Raw genomic sequence first — 23,365 nt, forward strand, 5'->3', positions numbered from 1 at the left:
GACCATTATTAAACAGCAGACAGCCTACAGCTCGATAACTCAGCCAGGACTGCGCCCCTCAGCAGATGGGTTGACTTTCCCCCACCTTCCAAATGAATAATTGATTACGTACATGGACCTTATGCCAGGTCATGATTGCTTAAGCATGCTCAAAGCTCTGGGTGGATTCATAGAGATTTGGCACAGGGCCCGTGCCCTGATGTCACCAGTTCAGATCCCACTAAAAACAAACATGTCCACTCTTAAATTTGAATATTCTTTGAGGCTGGATATCGGTACTGTTGGGTGAAAATCAAATGCATTTTTTTTTTTTTTTTACTTTCAGCCTTGTTTGTAGCTTGATGACCAGCTGTCCAATGTTAGTTTTCATTTTGAAAGGTATTCATTAAACCAAGGTTTAAAGAACAGCAGAGGATATAAGAGAAAATAAATCAACATAATGGGTGTCAAGGTTTCAACCTAACAGTCTTCACAAAACCCTAAAATCAAAAGAAAAGGTAATATTGTGTAGCACCACCTTAAGTGCATCTTAGTAATAACACTTTCAAGGCCTTTGTGTTATTTGTTGGTTATTCACACAAGACAAGGTATCTGGTGCCGTCAAGTGGGGCCATTTTAGGGTGTCGGCCATTAGAGAGACTCACTGATGATGTTCAGGAATTTGTAACTATAGATTTTCTGAAAGCTCTCAGTTCCCAAATTGTGACTTGTGACATTTTTAAAATGTCATAGCTGGTGTAACATCCTTCTTTATCCATATATATATAAATTTTTTTTTTAATTTGTTTCTCATTTGTCATTCCTCAAACTTGTTTACTGTTTTTGAAAATGGAACAAGGCAGCATTTATTTTTCCTCTCACAACTTATTCGAACACCAAGAATAATGTGTATTTGATTCCACACATTAAAAATATTATTTCCATTTTAAGGCATACAGCGACTTAGTAACAAAAGCACAGGTTACAACAGCAGCAGTTCCTGAGTTAGCCACCAGCACCGCTAACCTGAGCGATTTAAAAAAAACTGAAAGAAATTACCAATATCAACAGAAACTATGGGCAGGTGACTATTGTTATACTAATTATGTATCAAAACATGTTTGGCTAGCTAGCAATGTAATCTTATTTTCCATGCTTGATGGTTAATGTTGCTATAGCAAAATATTGCTATCCCCCAAAGTGAAGCCAAAACATCTCGAACGCCCTCTGGTGGCTGGCTGCAGTATAGGTCATAAACCCTGCCCCTCCTTGTTACGGATGGGACATGAGCCAAACTAAAAAATCTACACATCAAATAAATTTTTCCCAAAGATGGTTTCTGTCATTTTAGGTAGTTCTTATCACGCTGATGTATGTTCAAGTGTTTGTTTTGCTGATAAGTTTGGCTCTAATTTTATGTTATAAAAATGGGGGTTCATGTCATGATTGACAGCTGAGGCCGGCTCACGATTGAGTCGGCCAGGTATATGGGCGGGACCTCGATACCGTGGCTCCAACTCCGATCACTACTGCGCAGACTCTGGCTCCAAATTACGTCACCAACGCAAGATGGCAGCTCCAGTATCCAAGGAAACTAAAAAACAAGTAAGGGTCATTACATCATCATAACATTTTAATACTCTGCTTAGTGCCAAACTTGGTGCCAGTTCTATTGAAGCCTATGGGAGACGCATGGAGAAGCACCCTAAAACTCAACATATCTACGGCGTATGACCTTTGATGGAGACATTCCTCTACCAAATGAAAGAACACTCTTCAGAGAATACATTACTGACCGATTTTGTTCACATTCCTTTATTTGCTGTCGGTCTCCAGATAGTATCCAAAGATGAATATAACAGAATATAGTAACTTTCACCACTACTCATTTTAGAAAGGCCACCATAAGAAAACGTGTTCTTTGATTAGATTATCGAACAAACAATGGATCATAGTTTGTTTCTGGATTCCAGCATTAGCTGGCGAGCCTTCATTTCCCCAGGATCGTGCCCGGTGGGTGGAGATGGGTCAAACTGCAGTCCTCCCTCCTGAGGCCACTAGTTCTGTGAGCCAGTGGGGTTTGAGCATGCCTAGTAGGGTTCTCTTGTATGAAGTAGGCTACATACATTTTATCACCCTAGCAGTCCACCAGAATCTGTTTTGAACAAATTTGAGATGAGAAATACGCAATCCACTTGCTGAATCTTCACTCACATTAAATCTACAAGGCCTAATTTAAAAGTTTGTTCCAACTTTCGTAAGGCAAGGGCATTACTGCACTTCCGGTTTCCACTGCTTTTCTAGCCTGTTAGTTTCCAAACCTTGTCGAACCTCCCCCTTCTCTCTATGAGAAAGATGATAAGCCGAATTAAAAACTGATTGACAACTGGTTCAGGCTGCTTATTGGTGAAATTCGTTTTGTATTGACAGAGGATTGTAAGCCACTGATTGGCCAAATTAAAAAATGATTGACAATTATCCCGCCAATTACCCCGGGGTTGAGAAATATGAAGAAAAACACAGTAGCTAAAACACAAACATCTCTGCCTGGTAAAGGCTAGTGATGGGAATTACGGCTCTTTGAAGGGAGCCGGATCGTATTGCTCCGTTCCTTTCCGAGAGCCGGCTCTTTCGGCTCCCAAACGGCTCTTCACTTAGTACCGCTTCTGCTGGTCACTGCTTAAGTTACTTTCTTATTTTCTGCCCCCCCCCCGATTTCGCTTCCCCATACCTGATGACCTAGCGCCGCCTATGATTGTTATTGAACAATTAAATTAATTAAGTCTGCATGAGAATTTTTTTTCAATTTTTGTGTTCCTAATTAAAACATGTTTTTGCATTCTGGGTAAAATCCAGATGCTGATGAAATATAGGCTACTCCTCACATCTGTCTCCATTGCTTTCTCTGTTCTGACAGATCCTGATGAAGTTTCCTGTTTCTGCAGAATAAACTGACCTTGATGGAAAGCAAAATATTAACAAATGGTGGAGCATCTGGACAGCATGAGAAAGTGAGAACTAAACATACTGCTGTGTGTGTGTGTGTGTGTGTGTGTGCGTGCACATACCAAGGTTTGATTATTCCTCAAAAGAGCTGGTCTCAGGTATATTGACAGGTCCTGAAAATTCAACAGGTGAAACTTCAACTCTGGTATGAGGAAAAGACAGTCTCTCTCTTTCTCTTTCTTATACACACACAGACACAGACATGTGCGCACACACACACACACAAACACATACACTAGATGGGATTCTCTCTGTCAGTCAGTCATTACAATAAAGGCTATTGTGTGGTTTGGCTAGCTGTTGCAGGAGATAGTATTCTCTGACAGGGCATTTTGATAAGAAGCTTATACATCTCAACTATCAAACTGGGTTTATAGCCTTGGCGTGTGTGTGTGTGTGTGTGCGTGTGGGAGAGCGTGTCTGGTCCGTGTGGGGAGGTATTCATTGTCAAAGCTTGAGATGATAAAGACACGAGTGAATGGTAATTGATCCCTAAAGGGCTGCATTGTGCCAGTAAGTGTATAGTATATTGTTGTTGAGATCTTCTACTGTTTATTGTGCATGAATATTTAGATCATTAAGAAGTTTAGTGTGAGCAGACCCTTGGTCTCTGCCAGTTCATCTGGTTCCCTTCCTTCCAGCATATTTAAAAAGGTGGATGCATACATCTGTGTGAGGCGTAGACAATGTGTGACAACTTTGGCTCAGGGAATTGTATTTATTTATCATGATTTAAGCTACTTTATTGCATTCATAACACCGTATGACTTTCCAGTGGTCAATGTGTTTCTATACTCTTATTTTTTGGTTGCACAAAAACAAGATTTGTTTCTGATCTGATGCCTCTTTGGTTTAAATCTGCAATAACTGATTTTTTTGGCTACTAGGGAGAAGAGGAAACAAGTTGTGAACACAACACTGACATATCATCACCTTTTAAGTTGATATGGCGAACTTGTTACATCCTGCAGTCACGGAGCAACATTATCATTTGTTTGGAGTCGTGTTTCTGGCCACCTTGTGAATGTGCACTCTCTTTTAGCTGTTTTTTTGTCTCCACCAAAAACTGGGGGAAACATCTGGCTCTTCAGTTGCTAAATGCTCCTCTCTGTTCACCAGCTAGACTCTAACTGTGTCTGTCTGCCGTCTGGTGCTGAGCAGGTAGTGTACTGTGGGTTTATCAGAGCTTTTTCACTGAAAACAGCTGCCTGTTGTGGTCGAAAACGAGAGTGGTGAGAGTGAACCAGTAACGTTGTGGGGCCGACAGCTAAACAATGAGCTGAAACTCACTATAAAGCTCCGTAAAGCCGAGGGGAGCTGCAGATTCAGGTGATAATTCTCTGTAGGTTCATCACTACAAGCAACCCCTTTCACATTGTTACATTGTTTCATATTGTCATTTTATACCTTATTATTTTAAACATATTAATTATAGCTGCTTTAAAGCTGCACTTATCAATGTTTTGATATTAACAAGTGATGAAATGAGTAAGAGTAATGTGAAAGGTGTCGCCCAGTGATGAGAATTATCACCCATCTCTGCAACTCGGCTCTACGGAGCTTTTTATCATCTTTCAGCTCATTGTTTTGGTTTACATGGCTATAAAAGTTTAATGTTTTGATTGAGTCTCACCATTTTCATTAGCATCCTGCGTCAATGGAAAAGCTGTGATAAACCCAGTGTATGCTACTTTCCCAGCACCAAACAGCAGACAAAGTTAGCGACTAGCTGAAACATTTAGCTACTAAAGAGAAAAACATTTCCCCAAAGAACTTGGCGGAGACCAACAGAGATAAAAGGAGAGTGAATATTGGACTTACATTCACCAGGAATGAAGTTAAAGAAACCTAAACTGGTTACCTAGGTTAGGAAAAGATCATGGTCATGGTTAAATTAAGAAAACAATGACTGTTGTAGGAGATGGAATCTGAACTGCAGTCAGAGTCAGAAGCTTTGTGAACCATCCCAACCTCGTGCCTAAGACGTTTTGCAGTGATACAACAAAGTAATACTACTTCCTCCTTTGCCTCTCAGAGACAACAGTCATTACTCTAGTCAGGAAAACATTGTTGGACCAATGCCGTTGTGTCTTGTGTTCCAACATCGAAGATACTTTTTCAGTGCCTCAAAAACCTCTCCACCTCACCAAAGTTTGATGACAAAGGAAGTCACCAACAGGGCCAAAGAGTGTCACTGATGTAATCCTTCCACTTAAAACTAGAACTCAGCTGCATACCACAGACAATGTGAGCATGGCTGCCAGTGTATTGAAACAGCACTTCCCTTTGCCTTTCTCAATTGCTGTATTGAAATATACCCCTCCAAATGTCAGCCTGGTCTTTTCAAACTGTCCACAGTGACAAACAAGTGACAGAGATTCCCCAACACGTCAGAAGATACATATGAATGAGACTCTCTCTCCCTGCAGAGGAGAGGGCTTTTGTGGCTGTTATCAGTATACCAGGTTCAATGGCTGGCCACAGGCAGGGCTGACAGGTTGTGTGTGTGTGTGTGTAGAGAGGAGACAGTGGGGATTCTAGGCCTGTGAGAAGTGTGTGTTTGAAAGCAGAGAGATTCTGTGTGTGTTAAACACAAACAAGAGTCAGAGCAAGAGTCATTGGGAAAGAAATTGAGTTGTAGGTTGGTGTGTGTGTCAAAGAGAGAGACAAAAGGAGTGTGTGTGGGTGTCTGACAGGCAGACAGCTTGACAGAGCTCATCTGTGGCAGTCGCCCTCCTGTGTGTTATCAACAACGCCCAAACGGGCGCTGCCAATCACCCCATATGCCGACGGGACCACACATCTACCAACCAAGTCAGACTACACACACACACACACACACACACACACACACACACACACAAACACACATCCATGCACAAACACCTGGCACCAAGTCTACAGCAGTGTCTATGTGCACACACTGGAATACACACACATACAGTACAGTAGGTGATGTTGCATGCTAGTTCCCATCCCTCTCTGTTGCTGTCATTTCTCTCTCACTCACACACACACACACACACACACATACACACACACACACACACAGTAGAACAACTGTCTCTCCCCCCTTTATTTGCTCTACCTCAGACACTCACCAATAAGCTTTCACTCTCAGCCGCCCTCTCAGTTCTAATCATTAGTTGTGGCCCACCTGGTGAAAGTATTGGACTGATGTCACACTGTATCAAATTATGATGACGAGATTACCCCATTATCCCCTTGTTAGACCGTTTTCTTGAAGTTATGTACACAACTTGAATAATTGCAGAGCCGCATTGACATCTTCAAGTCATAACTGTGCACTCACAGGGTGGCAGCAATAACAAAAGATTTGAAATTCAAGAGGCATAAATACATATAGTTTTTACAGGGAACACTGCAGCGGGCCAGCAGATCACAAACAGGTCATTAATCCACTATTACAATAACTAATCCTAATTTTACGGCTGCAAGTAATGATTATTTCTTTTCATTGTCAATTAATCTTTAGATTTTTTTTAACCATTTATAATTAATTATTGTATGATTTTATGAATTTATAAATAATTTAATGAAAAATGTCAGAAAACTGTAAAAACAATTCCCAGAGCCCAAGGTGATGTTCACAAATTGCTTGTTCAGTCCAAAGTCTAAAGATGTTCATTAAAATAAAACAAAGAAAAGCAGCAAATCTACACATTTGAGAAGCTGGAACCAACACATTTTGGACACATGAATTATTCAAACAACTATGATTGACGTTAAAATTGTTGAGTAAGTTTTTGCCAACTAATTTCCATTCATGTCCGGCACCATGTCGTTCTTTGCACTGGTTTCAGGTATGTGCTTTTATCAAAAGATCATAAATATGTTATTTAGAAAAACACTTGGAAACAACAGTACAGGGAAAACATATATATTACATAGTTTCTAACATTTTTGCAATGTTAATGAAATAAGATATAACAATATGCCATGGGTTAAAATAATCTGTGTATAAACCTGTGTGAAAACACAAAGCAGTCTGTAAATAGGTTGCTTTATTTTGACCAGTTACAGGTGATGAACGAAGCTCGGACTCGGTACTGTAGGGGCTTTATGCACCTGCAAAGTTTTGACCAGGAAAACTGTGTATTTTTCCCTTTTTTTTGGTATAATGTCTTTTTATAATGGTACGCCCAAACAGCAAAGACCCACCAGCAACACTGGTAAAGAAGTAAAAATGCTTGAAAGATTGTAATGAACCTCTTGTCCAGATGACATTTGCTAAACAGAAGGATTTTTAATGAAGGGAATCGCATGGGTAGTAGTAGTTTCTTTGGGCCCAAAAAATCTGGCTTCACATTAACCTGGATTCAAGGCCTGAGCCTCTGCAGTGATTAATAAGCCAAATTACTTTGATTTTGTGTCAACTGTGTGACCTAGGCAAGACTAACAGGCTCCTAGAATGTTACAGAGTGTGCTGGAAGGGTCCAGGGGGTCACATTCCTACTGTTAACAAAGAAAAAAACCCCATCTAAACTGCAGAATAAAATGAAACCTGACCAGATCAAGCCCGAAGCAATTAGGTTGAAATCAGAACCTGGCCCAAACCTGTCTGGCCCAGCCACATTTGGGCAGAGAATCAAAGGATACAATGAAGCATAGAAACAGACAGAAATAGACCCCAGTAATGCAGCTGTAGCCAATTTTCCCAAATGAGCTTTCCCCAAAATGCTTGTTGACCATCCACTCATCATCCAGTTCAATTACTTGTTGGTTGTGTTGCTGACAGTGTTAAGCCTTTGAACTCTTTAGCGCTTCCATCTTGAGATCCTCAAAAGTATTAATCCATTAGCTACCAGAATTAATTATTGAGTAGTCCTGAGTTTGTATTCTTTCTGTTTAACATGATTGATATCAATCAGTAAAAATGTCATTAGTCTTCTTTATTGCTACATTTACTGATAGAGCCAGCGAGGCATAGTTTAGAGCAGTTGAACTAAGCTAAAATCTTTACACTTTATATTTACACATCTCATTTAAACTCCTCAAAGTAATTAGAATAACACAGGAGAAACCTTTTTTATGGTTCATGATTCATAATATTTATCCTTATTTACAGTAAGTCTATCGTTAATCAGGTGGAATAATAATGCAAATTGAAATATTTATACCAGTTTGTTGCCATTTAATAATGCCTTTTAATTTTATGAATGTTTTCACCCACTGTGTCCATTGTGATGGTTTTGTATTGTCTTCTTATTCTTTGTATTGTTCCGCTATCTATTTGCCAGCGCTTCATCCAAATCCATGTGGGTCCCTTGTGGTTTGCCATATCCTGATCTGCCACAAACACATCTGTCACACCAAACATCGTTTCCATAACAACCATTATTGAGACGGCAACTGCAGTCTGTGCAGAGTGTCAATTAACTCAAAAGGGAAAGATGCACAAGCCTTTGGACACACATACTGTCCATGCAAATGTTGCAAACACACACACACACACACACACACACACACACACACACACACATAAATATCTCATTTGCTTGACTGAATATGTTATTATTCCACCAATTCAAACAGTCCATTTCAATTAGTGAAGTGTAATTCTGTCAGTCTGCAGGCCTAAATACAGAAGGGTCTCTCTCTGTGAATGTGCCATAGAGACACCATCTGCTGAGACAACAACAAAATATATTATTTATATTTTCTTTAAAAAAAAAAGAAGTTTTATCTTATCTCTAAATAACACTGATGCGGAAACAGGGCTTGAGGGTTCATCGTGCAGCAACAGCTCATTAAAAGACATTCAAGAATTTGTTCACAGAAAGCAGGTTCAGATAAAAGTGTAATTCTAAAGTGGGAAAATGAATGTGTGGACCTGAGAAAAACACAGGTAGTGACTCTTGCATCAGAAGTTTACGGCCCTCTACAGTTTCTGGTCATTTTAAGAGAGTTTTCATCAAGAAGTTTTTGGAAACAACCTGCAAACGGTAAAACGATCACATCAGCATGTTAGCATTGTCATTGTGAGCATGTTAGCACACTGACATTAGCATTTAGCTTGCTGTGCCTACAGACGGGATTCCCGGTGACGTCGTCAGTGAGATCCTCGCACAAGCCAGGGGTAAAAAACAAACCGTGTAGTTTGCGTTAGCATTGTCACTGCTATAGCTGCCTTTTCTCATGTTAGCTAGCCAGAGCTGATAGATGTCTATCAAAGTGTGGCGTCTGGTTAAAAGAAAAGGTTTGCTGTGTCACATACAAATTCACCTCTCAACAACAAGTTGCTTTATTTCGAAATACTGAAAATGTCCATATATAAGCTGTCATGCCATTGTGGCTATGAGTTTTCTACCTCCCTGCTGCGCGCACATCTTTCACTGTTTGTGAATGGGAAACCCGTAGCCTCACAGAGCAGTTAGCATGGCTGTAGACTTCTGTTCTTGTTATGACAAAGTTGTATGACTGCTGTGCTGTGTGCCAGTACTGTATTTACAGTTTTCACCTAAATGTGTTCGGTTTCACTAAGAGCTCCACACAAAGCCCAAGTGACTGGGTTTGTACAGGCTGTTTGTATCATTTTTTAAAAACTACTGCTGTGACTGGCTGGCAATAGTGGCTCTGTGGTAGCATAATCACAGCTGTTGAATAATTGCCGTCACACTCTTAAAGGCCCTACACACGTAAGGTCCACCCACACAGGTGTTTTCACTTATTATGCCTGATTAGACCTGTGCTTGATTGACATCTCCTCACCTCTTGATGCACCTGAGTGCCTGTTAGGGCGGAACTAATTACATCTTTTTTTTATTTGTAAATGGATGTTGGTGACCTCCAGCATAGTAATTTCCAGCATAGCTCCACCCAACTGCAGCCTGAACAGAGGTATAATCAACCCGAATAAGTGACACCTGTGTAGGTGCGCAAAAAAACGGCAATGGAACATTGTATTCAGTGGGAAAGCAAACCAAACATCAGTGCATAAAAATGCACTTTTGTGAAACATTGGCATTTTCTCATGTAAAAATGTATGACGTCTATACATTCTTGTCATATTATGCCTTGTTGTGAATTGAATTGAAAGTAAATATGTAATTTATGCTCATCTGACAGGGATCATAAAATACAGCGGTAGCCTATAACAAAACAATCATCAACAGATCATCCACATATCATCCACACATCACATTTAATTGATCGCTTTAATTTAATCGCTTTAAAATGACGGCTCCGAAGAAAGGATGTCTCTTTTTGTTAAATGCCTGTTGCCTCGACTCCTCTCTGCTCGCGTCTCAGGGGGGAGGGACTAAGACACGAGGAGAGGCAAGAAATCGAGGATGTACAAACTGACATGAGAAGAGGGGAGAGACTTTGAGAGAGACTGACAAACACAAAGTCGGAACAGGAAATGGAAGTTCGGTCAAAAGGGTAATCGTCCACTCATCCTTACATAACAAATTTCTATAAAAACACGTTTGCATTGTCGCCAAACATTTATCGCATTACAATGAAAATCTTCAGATGCTTTCATTTATAAGGGAGCATATTAATCATTACATCCACAAAGAGAAATCCAGACTGATGGAGGACGAGTCAATCTGAACTTTGGTTTATTGTCATTTCAGTGTGTGTGTGTGTGTGTCAGTCTGTACGCAGGAAATAGAAGCGTTGTGCTTTGATGGTTCAGCACAAAGAGGAAGTAGATGTGTGGAGTTTGCTTCTTTCTTGAAGACAGTGTTGTTGTCCTTGTCATGTGTTTGTTTTTGTGTTTTGATGCCCCAGTTAAAACTCAACGCTTTGTTCCTCAAACTAATATGAGCCCACACAAGTCTCAAAACAACACTCATACACACAAATTTTACATATGCAAATGTGGTTGCATACACAGCGTTAGTCAGGGATTTCAGAGTAACTTTAATCACCAAGGGCAATACATGGAGAGGACTTTGGAGAGGTGGTGCATGAATTTACAGCTGACAGAGTTTCAAACCAGTAGTGACACACGTCACAAATAAATATGTCACGATATGTGTCACCTTATCAGAAAATGAGAGAGGTACTTAATTTGAAAAAGTCATATACCTTATACATGCCTCTACATTGTCATGACATTACTTCACTCATTATGGCTGTTGCATTAGTTTCTACCATCGACTTAACCGCGATTCTTCTGTAGACATGAGCAGCATGTCTTCTCGCTGTGTAACTGCTGCACAATGCTGGCTGATAATTTGTCCATGCTCATTAGCAGTGTTTTTGACATTTTCACAATTACCTGAAACACTACGAAGTTCTTCAGCCCGACATAGACGTGAACATGTTTTCTGTTCATGTGCTTTGAGAGATTGCTTGAGGAATTTGCTGCCACTTAGATGACTCTGACCTAGAAACAACTTACATCTTACAGAAGTATTTTTTCCTCTGCATGGCATAGATTCATAGTATTGAGAGTGTCAACACTTTTCAAAGCATCCAACCCCTGCCAATCCCACATACATGAAGGCAAAACAAATTGCAATAATAAGTGAAATATAATGCGATTTTCACTTGGCCGTGGTGACCTACAGTATAGCAGTTTAAAGTGCATCCCAACATTCCCAGTTCAAGTCCAGCTGGGGAGCTCTGTTGCATGTCATTCCCCATCTCTTTTCCCCCTTCATTTCCTGTCATCTCTACTGTCAACTCTATAAGAAATGAAGAAAAAAAAACTTTACAAAACTTTCTAAACTTTGCTTGGCCTGTAACTGTATTTGATCACTGAAAATCAAATGGTAGTGCATTACAGTACTGAGTTATTAAGGAAAGCAATGTAATTACATTAATGTGATTACAGCAATGTAGAAGGTAACATTAATATAAAAAGTAATGGAACAAGATGATATGTTAGAGGGTGCCCTGACCCCTCCACCACCTGTGATTATCTTCGGGTGTCACAACCAGCCAACCAACCAGATTCTAATGCATTTCACTGAAACACAATTTTAATTTCATTTTCTTTGGTTTGACAGTACTCAATATCACTGGTGTATTATGATTTCATGTAATAAATATTTGCATTGACCAAAAAAGGTGCAAAGGGGTTTTAAAGTCAGCTGACTCTGCACCACATCACTAATTTATCTTTTATGTGTCATGAAGCATCTTTTATCAGGAGGCCAAGCCAGCTGTCAATTACAGTGAAAGAAAGACAAACAAATGGACAAAAACACCAAAATAAACAAGCTTTCTGTTGGATGCACACATGATCTTTTTACATGAACTCTGACGTTGATGGGCCCTGCTGTAATAAGGACCACTGAAATTGTCATGAGTGAATAATCTTTTTAATTTAGTCAGTGTGTGTCACTGACTAAATGTGTCAATCACTATATTTCCACTACCCCATACTGCGACAAAATGCATCATATTTCAGTGACATTCAAAGCTATTATTATTATTACTACTATTACACGTACATATATAAATGTGCATATACTGTATAACATAATTTTTCTCTGTCTCTGAAAACAAATAACAATGCCAGCTATGTCCAAGCCTGTAAAACACGCTGCACGAAACACACACATTATATGAATAGAAAACAGTTAGAGCAAAGAATCTGATTGGCAACACACAGGAAAAACAATCATATACAGAAGGTGACATCTTTAACTAAACTGTAACTTTGCTTTTTTTGCGAAACACTTTTCTTATTTTGAACTTAAGAGAACATATAAATCAAATACAACATTTCAAATGAACCATTAACAACAACCATTTATGTTGTTTTGCATTCAACCGTACACCAGAATTATTATTAAGTAATAATAAAGTTGGATGCAAAGGAATCCCGTTTCCAGTGTCGACACCCTTGAAAAAACGCATTTTTTTTTCCAGAGAAAAAGCTGTTTTGTACTTCAGTATAATGTTGGCCCAACTTCAGACATTTGTTGCTTGCTGTTCACTGCAGTTTTAACTATTTCGCTTGTGCCTGTAACTACAAGGCAAAAATTAACTAAATAAATAAACTCCCCTTGCTCCCTGCTTGTAGGCTACATCCCTGCTCCCGTGGCAGCTCGACTTCCTGTCCTCACCTCTTGCTGACGCTGTCTCTCGTCTGTAGATCATTGACTATATACATATACAGTCTATGGTGTAGATCAATGGATGAGCAGAGACAGTTGTTGACGCGCTGCAGAAGCTTCCTATTGGTGCTAGGGGCGGCACATGACGCGCGTCATATGCCACACCACGGCGCTGCGGTGGCAGTGTGTTTTCCACTTTATAATGACATTTCAATCATGAGTAAAGTCAAACTGAACTTTTGACTTGTTTGATATAGAGAGTAAAAAATTGACCATCAGAATTTTGTTTGTACTACTTAGATTGAAGCCCAGAATAAGTTCTGTTGGTTTTCTTGCCCCTCCCTGCAAGAAATGCTGCTTATTTTTAGCCATGCTAGTGGAATGTCATTCTGTCAGTCGGTCCACCACTTTGGTCCAGGCTGAAATATCTCAACAACTATTAGGTGGAAATTTTGTACAGACATTCATGTTCCCCAGTGGATAAATCCCAATTACTTTGGTGATTCCTTAATTTATCCGTAAGCGCCATCATCAGGTTTGGTTTATGACTGAATACCTGCAAATCTGCAAATTTGTGTTTATTGCTAATTAGTAGGATATGTTAGCATGCTAACACACTAAACAAAGATGGTGACCATGGTAAACATTATACCTGCTAAACATCAGTATGTTAGCATTTGTCATTATTTGGCTAAGCACAGCCTTGCAGAGCAGCTAGCGTAGCTGTACTCTTACTCTTGTTTTCTTATAGGCTTTTTATGTTTTGCAATTGTACAAAATAAACTCTAATCGAATCTCCAGCTTGCTTTATTCTATATTCTTGCTTTATTCAAGGTGCAATAATACAATCTGCAGGTCCATTTTGGGGGTTTTAGCAATGTCCGGGTGTATACAAATGTGTTTTTATGAGATTGAAATCAAATTTTCAACAGTTCACTGAATCCTCTTCTTAACTTTTCTTAACTTGTGCACACCCATACCCCCACACACATGTCATCCACCTATTCATGCGGTCAGGGTTGTGATCTGAGGCGAGCCAAGCAGCTTTGTGAATAATATCAATTCTCCATGGGAAACTAATGAGTAGTGGACATGCCCACCGGCCACAGGGGACACAATCCATTCCCTCACACTGGGCGTCTGTCGGAGACTGTGTTGTGTCTCCCTGTCTGAGTGTGTGGAACTGTTCGCTCAATGCTCTGCCATATGGTCACTGTGTCAGACCCCTCCAGGATTTTTTTGGAGAGTCACCCTGTGGTCCTGACTCTCTGTGCCCAGACGTGGCTCACTCATGCTAGGCCAAGACGGAGAGACATTGAGCCCCCCGGATGGGAGAGGGGGAGGGTGGAAATAGAAAAAGTGGTCTATAAAGGAAAGAAAGAAATTTGAACATTTGGAGGGTGGACAAATGGAGAATATGGGTTGAACAAGAAACATTTAGAGATTATGTTTGTTGCTGTAAAAGGAAAAAAGACGGAAAGAGAGGGAGGAGACAGGGATGTCAAAAGTGCCAATAGTAGAGATGGAGATACTGTTAGATGGAGAGAAGAGACAGATTGAGGAAGACACACAGAAGAGAAAGAACTATTCAGTTGCAAAGAGGGGATAGAGGAAGAGGAGGAGGGTAAGATGGTGCGAACAGAGAAGAAAGAGAAATGACGAGAGAAGAGGAAAAAAGGAGTAAAAGAGAGGAAATGGAGTGAGAGAAAGTGAAGAGGCCAGGTGCAGTGGCAGAGCAGATGGAGGGAAGGAAAGAGGGTGGGAGAGAAAGAGTGATGGTAGGGGGGAAAACAGAGAGTAGAGAAGTTAATGTCTTGACTGTTGTGTGATGGGGCGTGTCTGTTCCAATGCCAGGCCGCTTTTCTACACACTCATTTAAAGACCCTGTTATTTTTGCTTTCTCCCCAGTCTTCTCTCCTTTCTCTTTTCAAGCTTCCTCTTTCTTTGCTCTTTGTCTCAATTTCTTGCTCTTTCTCTCGCAGATCCAATTCACTACACTGGCATGACTGTACATCACAAAAAAGCACTCTGTTTACCTAAATTTAACTTTTAAACAACAATTTATACAAATGAACCACATCAACACAGCAGATAATTTCATGTGACTGCACAGAATAGTACATGGTCACCAATAATCTATTACTTACTTGCTTTAAAAGCATGGTTATGTGTTCAACCCTAATCCTTCTCATAAAAAACAAGCTGCTCAAAAGCCAAAGGACATAAAGCAATGGCTTGACATTTTGGGAAATACGCTTATTCGCTTTCTTGCCGAGAGTTAGATAAGAGGATTGATACCACTCTCGTATCTGTCTGGTAAAAATAAGGCTACAGCCAGCATTAGCCAGCTTAGCTTAGCTTAAAGACAGGGGGAAACAGCTAGCCTGGCTCTGTTCAAAGGCAACAAAATCTGCCTTCCAGCACCTCTAAAGCTCACTAATTAGCACGTTATATATTAGACGGTGTAGTCCCTCATTCGTCCAGGAGTGTTCTATCGTAGAAAAGGTTTCAGTCGTAGTCATCTGGACACTGTTTTCAGAATCAAGACGTTTCGGCTCCCATCCGGAAGTCATTCTCAATTGTGAAAAAATTGGACGGGAATATATATTGTTTAATTTGTTAAAAAAAAAAAAAAGTGCTGGACTATGTCCTAGTTGGGCGCAGTACCTTCCTCGGTTATATAAGCGCATTTCCCAAAATGTCGAACTATCATTTCAAGTAACTGTGCTTGTGTGTTTTTGATGTTTCAATCTTTCCATCATCTACTAATGTCTACTCATGCACGCGCACACACACACACCTACACACACACACACACACATCTGTCTGACACTGAAGTCCTGGAGACGGTTTGCCATCACAGAAAGCAGGGTGGAAATAGCATGAACAATATCCCTTCTTTTCTGTCACAGGGTCACTGGAGCAGCGCAGACATAAACATAATAATCCCTTTGAGCACCGTGGGGGGAAAGGATGCCTATATGTGGAAGCGAGGAGAAAGGGAGGCGTGGCGGGCCCTACAGGGCCGCGTTGGGGAACTTGACATGGTGGAACGGCTGAATTACATTGGAAGGCCTGAGAACAGTCAAGCATCCAGACTGTTGGAGTGGAGTGACTGTCTGTCTGGGGCTGGTACACACACACACACACACACACACACACACACACACACACACACACAATCTGCTTGTCTGTCTCCTTTTCCTCTTTCCATTTCCCCCTCTCCACGCCTCTGTCCTTTATGCCTTTTCTCTCTAAAACACTTATTTTTTTCGAACCCATCTGTCATCCACGGCAACTTTTACTTCCTTTATTCTTTCTTTATTGGTGACTTCTCTTCTCTCCTTCCAGTCCTCCCATTGTTTCCATCTCCGTGTCCCACACCTGTTAGCTTTCTGTGTAACGTCTAACATTTTCCACCAGTATTGGCTAAACACTGAATGATCAAATTTCTCCTGCAAGGCTGTTTCACCTCCCTCGCAGTGCATAAAAGGTTTCAGCTGTCTAGTTTCGGCCAAGCAATCCAAAATTATTTTAAATAAATGTTTATTAAATCATAATAAAAAAAATAATAAAAAAAAAAATATATATATATATATATATATAATTTTCTACTTTCTACCAAAGAAAGTCCAAATAAAAACTAGAAAGTGAAGTCTTTGGATTATCCTGAGTAACTGGGATGCTGTTTCTGGAAAGACATGCCATTGTGAAACTGACACTTTGAGCACCACAAACAAAAGTCCATTCACCATACTTGGACAAAGGACCATCATGGCTATACGATGAGGAGTTAGTGAGAAACTATGTTTGTTTTTTGTTTTTTTTTATGGGCAAAATGTCCCTTTACGCTTTAAGAGCTCATTTATCTGCAAAACTTTGTAGAAGATATAGTCTCTTTTGTGTATTTATAGTTTGTCCTCTGTCCATGGTGGAGAGGAGGTCCTACCTGTTTTACCAGCACCTGAAGGTTGCTCGACATCTTCCCGGACCCATATTCTTCATATATGTTTGCACTCTGTTTACCTAATATCATTCTGTTTCTCCATATTGTAATTTTACTTTTGTTATTTCTGGATTCCTCCTCTTCTGCTCTTTCTGAGGTGTCTTTTATTCTAGGGTTAAAGGGTTTTTGGGGTCTTTTTCCTTATAAGAATCAAGGGTCTATTTGTGATTTGTCATTTTGGATTATAAAATTGACTTGACTTATTGTATGGGGAGGCCATTTATGAAACAGTGAGGAATGAACCTGTGCTTCCAATACTTGCAGTAAATCCACTCTTTCAGTTTGTGTGACATTTCTGCCTGGAATGATTTACACATCACAGTTTAACATGCAACAGTGTAAAACTATCCAAGAGTGGATTAATGGGTGTGTGAGTACTGTTACAGTCTGTCTTGTTCTTTCCCCGTCACTCTGCACTCCCTCACCTGATTATTGATTCCCAGCACCTGTCACCCATAGCACACCTGCACATAATCAGCCACTCTACTCCCTATATAACACAGCTCCTCACCTCAGTCAGGGTCTGGTCTCGTTCATGGTAGAGGACAGAACGCTAGTTCACCTATCTCCTAGAACAATTTGGACTCCTTCACTTGAAACCTACCCATTTTCTGCTACTGCTATTCAGTACCTCTTCCCTGGCTCCTTCGTGTTCCTGTCATCTGTGTGGTTCACTTCAGCTCCAGTCTCAGTGTATCTCCAGTCTTCCGTGTGTGATCACTCCAGCTCCAGTCCCCGTTGAGCTCCCGTCTCCCGTGAGTCTTCCACTCCGTCTCCTGGGTTCGAGTGTCGCTCGTCTACAGTGAGTGTTACTCTAGTCTCCTGGTTCGAGTTGGATCTACCATCTGGACTTCCCCCTCCTCGCCAGATCTCAGCCAACTCCAGACCAAGTAGTTCTCCCCTCATTCTATATCCACGCTTTTTGTATTAATAAAGTACTCACTATTCTCCTTGTGTCTCCGGCCTGATCTGTCCGTAACAAGTACAGACATTTTAAGCCAGCAGTGAGGGCAGGCAGGGCTGTAGGTTCTAAGCCTAGAAACTAAGTCATTCTCATTACAAATTACTATTCAAATAAATACAGTTGATTTTGTTTAACGCACACACATAAAATTGACAGAAATCTTCAGAAAAGCATCTCTGGCTTAAAATAACATTTTGTAATCAGAGCTAAGGAACAGCCTTGTTGCTGAGTGTTTTCTGCACTCATTACAACATCCAACAATTGCTGTGGTTGACTAATAAAACAGGATAAATAGGATATGGTTGAGGTTGCAGTGGCAACCTCTGGCCAGTTAAAAGCAATTAGCAGCAGCTAGTTGTATTTACCTTCATACTTAAATCATTTCTTAAACTGGACGGCTCAAAATTCTGTATCAGCATGAACTAGTTTAACTTCCTTACACTCTAAATAACTTAAATTGGCTTTGATCAGAGCCTTAACTACTTTGCAATGTGGTGAGTCATTAGCAAAATATAGCACTTTAAAAGCAAAGTCAGGAGGTATTGTTAGACGTGGGACTTACCGCGATGGTGTTGATGTGGATTTCTGGATCATAAGACCCTCTGCTCTCTCCATCTTTCCTTTCACCATCCTCTCCTCCCTGCTCCTCTGTCCTGAAAGATATTTAAATGTTTAAACAGCGACTGTGGTCAGTCATCAATTACACTGACACAGATTATTACTGAAGGCACTCACACACACAGACACACAACCTCAGTCATTACTAAACACCTAATGGACACGCAGCCAGGCATTGGCCTTTAAGCACTACGTCTGTCATGTACATGTACACACGTGCGCACACACACACACACACACACCCACACACATGCACACGTTACACTCTCAATCACTCAAGCTCATTAGCCTTCTCTTTTGCCACATCTATCTTTCACTCTGCTTATTTCTTACATTCATTTCTCTTTGCTTCCATCTCTTATTTGCACTGTCTCCTGCCAAAAACACATTTTCTTCCTTTTTCACTTTTTCTGTTGACCGGTCTTCATCTTTGCTTTCTCTCTCTCTCTCTCTGCCACATTTCAGTCTTCATTTCTGTCCAATTGCATCCCCTTCTCTCTGTGTCTCTCCTCCCACCACACATGCAGGGCGTCCTCTGTAATAAATCTTGTTTCCTGTCCGTTGAGGCTGATGCTGCCTGCAGCTCTATGCAGAGTGATAGATGATACAATATTGAGCCACTGCAAAGCTGCGACTGAGATCTAGGGTTCTCATAAGAAAAGGGCCTCTGTAGCCTGTAGGGAGAGAAAGACAGAGAGGAGAGAGAGGACAGAAGTATGTGAGAAGAAGAGAAAGAGGAGCAGAAATGAGGAAGAGACAAAAAGAAAAGGATGATTTGTATGGAGCTAGAGAAAGGGGGAAAGGGTAAGGGTGACAGGAAAAAAATGAGACACATTGATAAGTGTGTGATCATAATTTAGGTGTCTTGGCAAAAGAAATTGTCTGACTATTTATTTCTACTACAATGTAAAAATAATTTTACATACATACAGCAAGGCCGATGGCAGAAATGTTACATCTTCAGCAGAAAAGTAGAAAAGCAATATGAAAACCAGTGACTTATGGAGTCCAAATAGTGTAAAAGTATAAAAAGATTTAGTTAAGTATTCAATGTATTTTTCCATTTTAAAACATGAAGGCCATCCATAAGTGAACCTAACATTTCACATGCAATTTTTTTCTGAGCTTAAATCCATCCTGCATCACACAGACAACAAGAAACCCCCGTGAGTTTGATTAGGCTGACAAATTCTATTCTAAAATAGGACAAGTGTATATTTGTGCAGGGTTTCAGCTGGCTGTGACAACAAGGCTTTCCACCTGAATACTTCACAATAAAATAAATATACATACAGGTATATAAGTCAGGAAACTTACTCAAGGTTAATAATGTATGTGTAATTATTCATATTTTTTAAGGAAATGGTATGCATATTACTACACAGTATTACTTATTTGAGTTATCTTTTACAAATCATTTATTTATGATTGCTACTGTGTGGACCTCTTGTTTGTCTTGACCTAAATGAGCCAGTCATGACACTCTACATCTTTAGGGGTGGACACGGCAACGCAGTGAAAGAAAAGTTAGACAAGTTACAGTGTGTTTAAGATGCTCTGTGGACTCCCTGCACTGCCATATGTCAGCATGAGCTGGTCAGTAAAATGTTATGATACCCAATAGAAATGATGGCCAAAATAAGTAATTAAGACCCAAGTCATAAAAAACAAATATTTCCATGAAGACACTATTCTACAGGGACCCTAAACAGTCTTATTCCTCTGGTGAGTAAAGAAGAGAGAAAGAGGCTGTAAAAAGTGTCAAGCATTTGGACAAGAAAGAATATAAAACACACACACACACACACAACGGTTATTGACAGTTTGAGGTTCGTTCAAATGGCAGAAAGCATTTGTCCCTTGCAACTTCTCAGTTCACTGTGGCTGTGTTCATTGTTATACTTTTGCTTTTCACTTTTGCTAAATTTTAATCTGATCTGATGTAGACTACTTTTTATCCAACAGGGAGTAAGCAGGAGTTTGCTTAACTTGGTGAAAATCAAAGCCTTTCTGTGGTTTGTCGGTGGAAAGCTTTTAATGTGAAGCAGGAGCAGTAGGAACTGTACAGTTTGCATTAACTGCTGTCATCTCTTAGATGAACAGGACTGTAGCAAAACTCCAAACTACAGAAACTGCAGTATGACATTTCTAAAAGATGACTGTTGTCAACCTTTTCAAAAAGGTGTATTCTTTCTAGTCACGTGCATGACCACACGCGTCACAGAGACAAAGTGCAGCTGAATAATAAACGTAGGATACGAGACAACAGGGGCACGTTCAATCTGAAAACGGTGTGCACCGGTTTGCTACGGTTTCCGGGTTGAATGACATGTTTCCTCGAAACAGTGTGCAACAGGCTTTGATGTATGTTTTCTCTCGTTTCGTGGGTGTGTCAGAAGTGTTACCCAATCAGCAGCAACATGTAGGCCTATATAATCCCTTCCATATTAAAAGGGCAGGGATTATATAAGGCAAATGTTGGATCACTATAATTATGAACCACAGTTTTCACATACCCTCTCACTCGACTGGGATGTTCTATGCTATTCTGGACGGCAAGGGCAGTGACTGTAACATTGAGTGTATTTTGTAGTATTAAACACATATTTAAACATTTTGTCACAGATACGCCAGGCTCCACCGTCTGCTAATGAAGCACACCTGCTCCCTATCACACTCCTGCTCCCCATCAACTCCTAATCACAGCCAGCATATAAAGCCCAGCACTTACCTCAGCCAGTTGTCTGACCTCGATTGGTGCAAGGACCTCCCATGCTACACAGCATATTCCCTATGGTACTTCTCCAGTGATCTCCCTCTCTGACGATTCCCCATGCCAGCAAGTCTTCCCCATCTCCAGACTGCCACACCTGTCTTCACCTACTAAAACCTAATAAAGAACCCTCTTTTTCCATATCAGTGTCTCCTGCCTGTCTGTTTGTAACACATTTCATAAGGCTCCAAAAATTCTTTAGGCAAAAATAATGATTTGTTCTTTTTATCACAAAGCAGCTGAGGAGGTATGGGGTGTCACAGAAAGGAACTTAGGTTGGGAAACACTGGCCACTTTCTTGTTGGTGGAACAATTTTATATTTGTGAACTGCTTAGGACAAGAAGTGCAGCAACATAAGCTTGGGAGAACCTCAACCCTCCAACACATAATGAAGGTAATTAAAGCCCCCCTCCACGTCTGAACTGCACCGTCTTTGTTTCATGCTGAACTGTTTATCCACACTTTTCACTTTCACTTGTCTTTTATAGCATAGTGCGAAGGTTCTGTGTACATTGTGCTTATGTTTGTATTTTTACCTGTTGGTGGCTATGCAACAGTGTGTCTGTGTGAGTGTGTCTCAGCCTCAAGTGGGGAGTCTGTTGGATGTATCCACTCTAATTGTAGTCAGGTGCAACATAGTGAGCCAACAACTCTCCAGGTACCTTGCTGAAGTTTTGGACTAGCCTCCCTGTTGTAATTATACTGTATGTGTGTGCATGTTTTTATAAACTCTCAAAACCAATATTTTAAAATAAGGTAAAATGTTTACAGAATACGTTAAAGTTGAATTAACTGACATAGAAAAAACACTGTCTCAGTGACTGTGTGAGCAAACAGTGGGATATTTACACATCCTGTAGATACAAAGCAACATTAGCATTTATTTCGAGTCTGTTTTTGGTCTCCACCAACTCCTGATGGAAATATCTGGTTCTTTAGCAGCTAAATTCTCCTCTGTGTTAACCAGCTAGTTGCTAACTTTGTCTGTTGTGGGCAGGTAGCATGCAATTGGTTTACCAGAGCTTTCTCGCTGAAGACATCTGCCTGTGGAGTAGTAGGCAGGACATAAAGGCCAAATTAGTTGAGAGCCACTGTTTAAATCAGAATGAGCTTTACAGCTTTACAGCTGCACACTGGGGTTCCTCAGGTCTGAACAGTTGTTGCTCAAAATCACCAGCTGCCACTCACTGCTACATGCTGAGAGGAGACTAGAGAAGCACACACAAATAAAAATGCACTATGTGTGCACCTTACACACACACTTCACTTAATTCAGCTGGAAATGGATGAACACACACTCTCTGTCTCTCTCTCTCTCTCTCTCTCTCTCTAGGTGATATAAACCAGTCTTGTGCTGAGTACAAGCTGTATAGGGATAAATATTATAATTGTGGGAAGAACTTTGTAGCTTCTTTGTGTCTTTCTGTTCCTGCAGTTACAATGTCCACATTGTAAAAAATATTCAGTTACAAGTAAATGTCCTGCATTCAAAACTAGTTTCATCAGCAAAATATACTTTAGCACCAATAGTAAAAGTACTCTTTAGCACAGGACTTTGACACCGGAGACTAGGGTTCGCATCCTGAGTCCAAAGTGTGATTAGGTTTAGGCAATAAAAGAAATTTGGCAAGGCAAGGCTAGGAAAGTTTATTTATATAGCACATTTCAGCAACAAGGCAATTCAAAGTGCTTCACTCAAAACATCAAAAGCATTGCGACAAAGTCCCAAAGAAACACACCACAAAAGGACATTTAAATACAATTAAAAACATTAAAGAGCAAAGAGAATAGAAATTAAAAACAAGCAAAAATAGAAGCTTAAATAGAATAAGACAGGTATAAAATACAAATTGCAATACTTCGATTGCAATTTGAGACTTAAGTGAAAAGTTTATTTTGAAGGTTTTTCGCCTTGTGTACACAATCTACAAACCGGCGCCTAGGCCTCTGAAGTCATAAGCATAACAGGTAATGTTAG

The 23,365-nt window shown here is 40.3% G+C and overlaps 2 long non-coding RNA genes across 2 annotated transcripts; one reads left to right on the top strand and one right to left on the bottom strand.

Annotated features, from left to right (window-relative positions):
• Positions 1 to 1,485: 1,485 nt before the first annotated feature.
• On the top strand, positions 1,486 to 16,552 carry LOC122885272. The gene is made up of 3 exons (XR_006380079.1): positions 1,486 to 1,584; positions 2,897 to 2,990; positions 15,938 to 16,552. It is a non-coding gene; the product is annotated as an uncharacterized LOC122885272 (long non-coding RNA).
• A 1,083-nt stretch (positions 16,553 to 17,635) lies between these two features.
• Positions 17,636 to 19,114, bottom strand: LOC122885705. The gene is made up of 3 exons (XR_006380175.1): positions 18,947 to 19,114; positions 18,558 to 18,648; positions 17,636 to 18,000 (listed from the first exon to the last, which is right to left on the bottom strand). It is a non-coding gene; the product is annotated as an uncharacterized LOC122885705 (long non-coding RNA).
• Positions 19,115 to 23,365: the final 4,251 nt, after the last annotated feature.

Source organism: Siniperca chuatsi, linkage group LG12 (genome assembly GCF_020085105.1).
Source record: "Siniperca chuatsi isolate FFG_IHB_CAS linkage group LG12, ASM2008510v1, whole genome shotgun sequence".
Lineage (NCBI taxonomy): Eukaryota > Metazoa > Chordata > Actinopteri > Centrarchiformes > Sinipercidae > Siniperca > Siniperca chuatsi.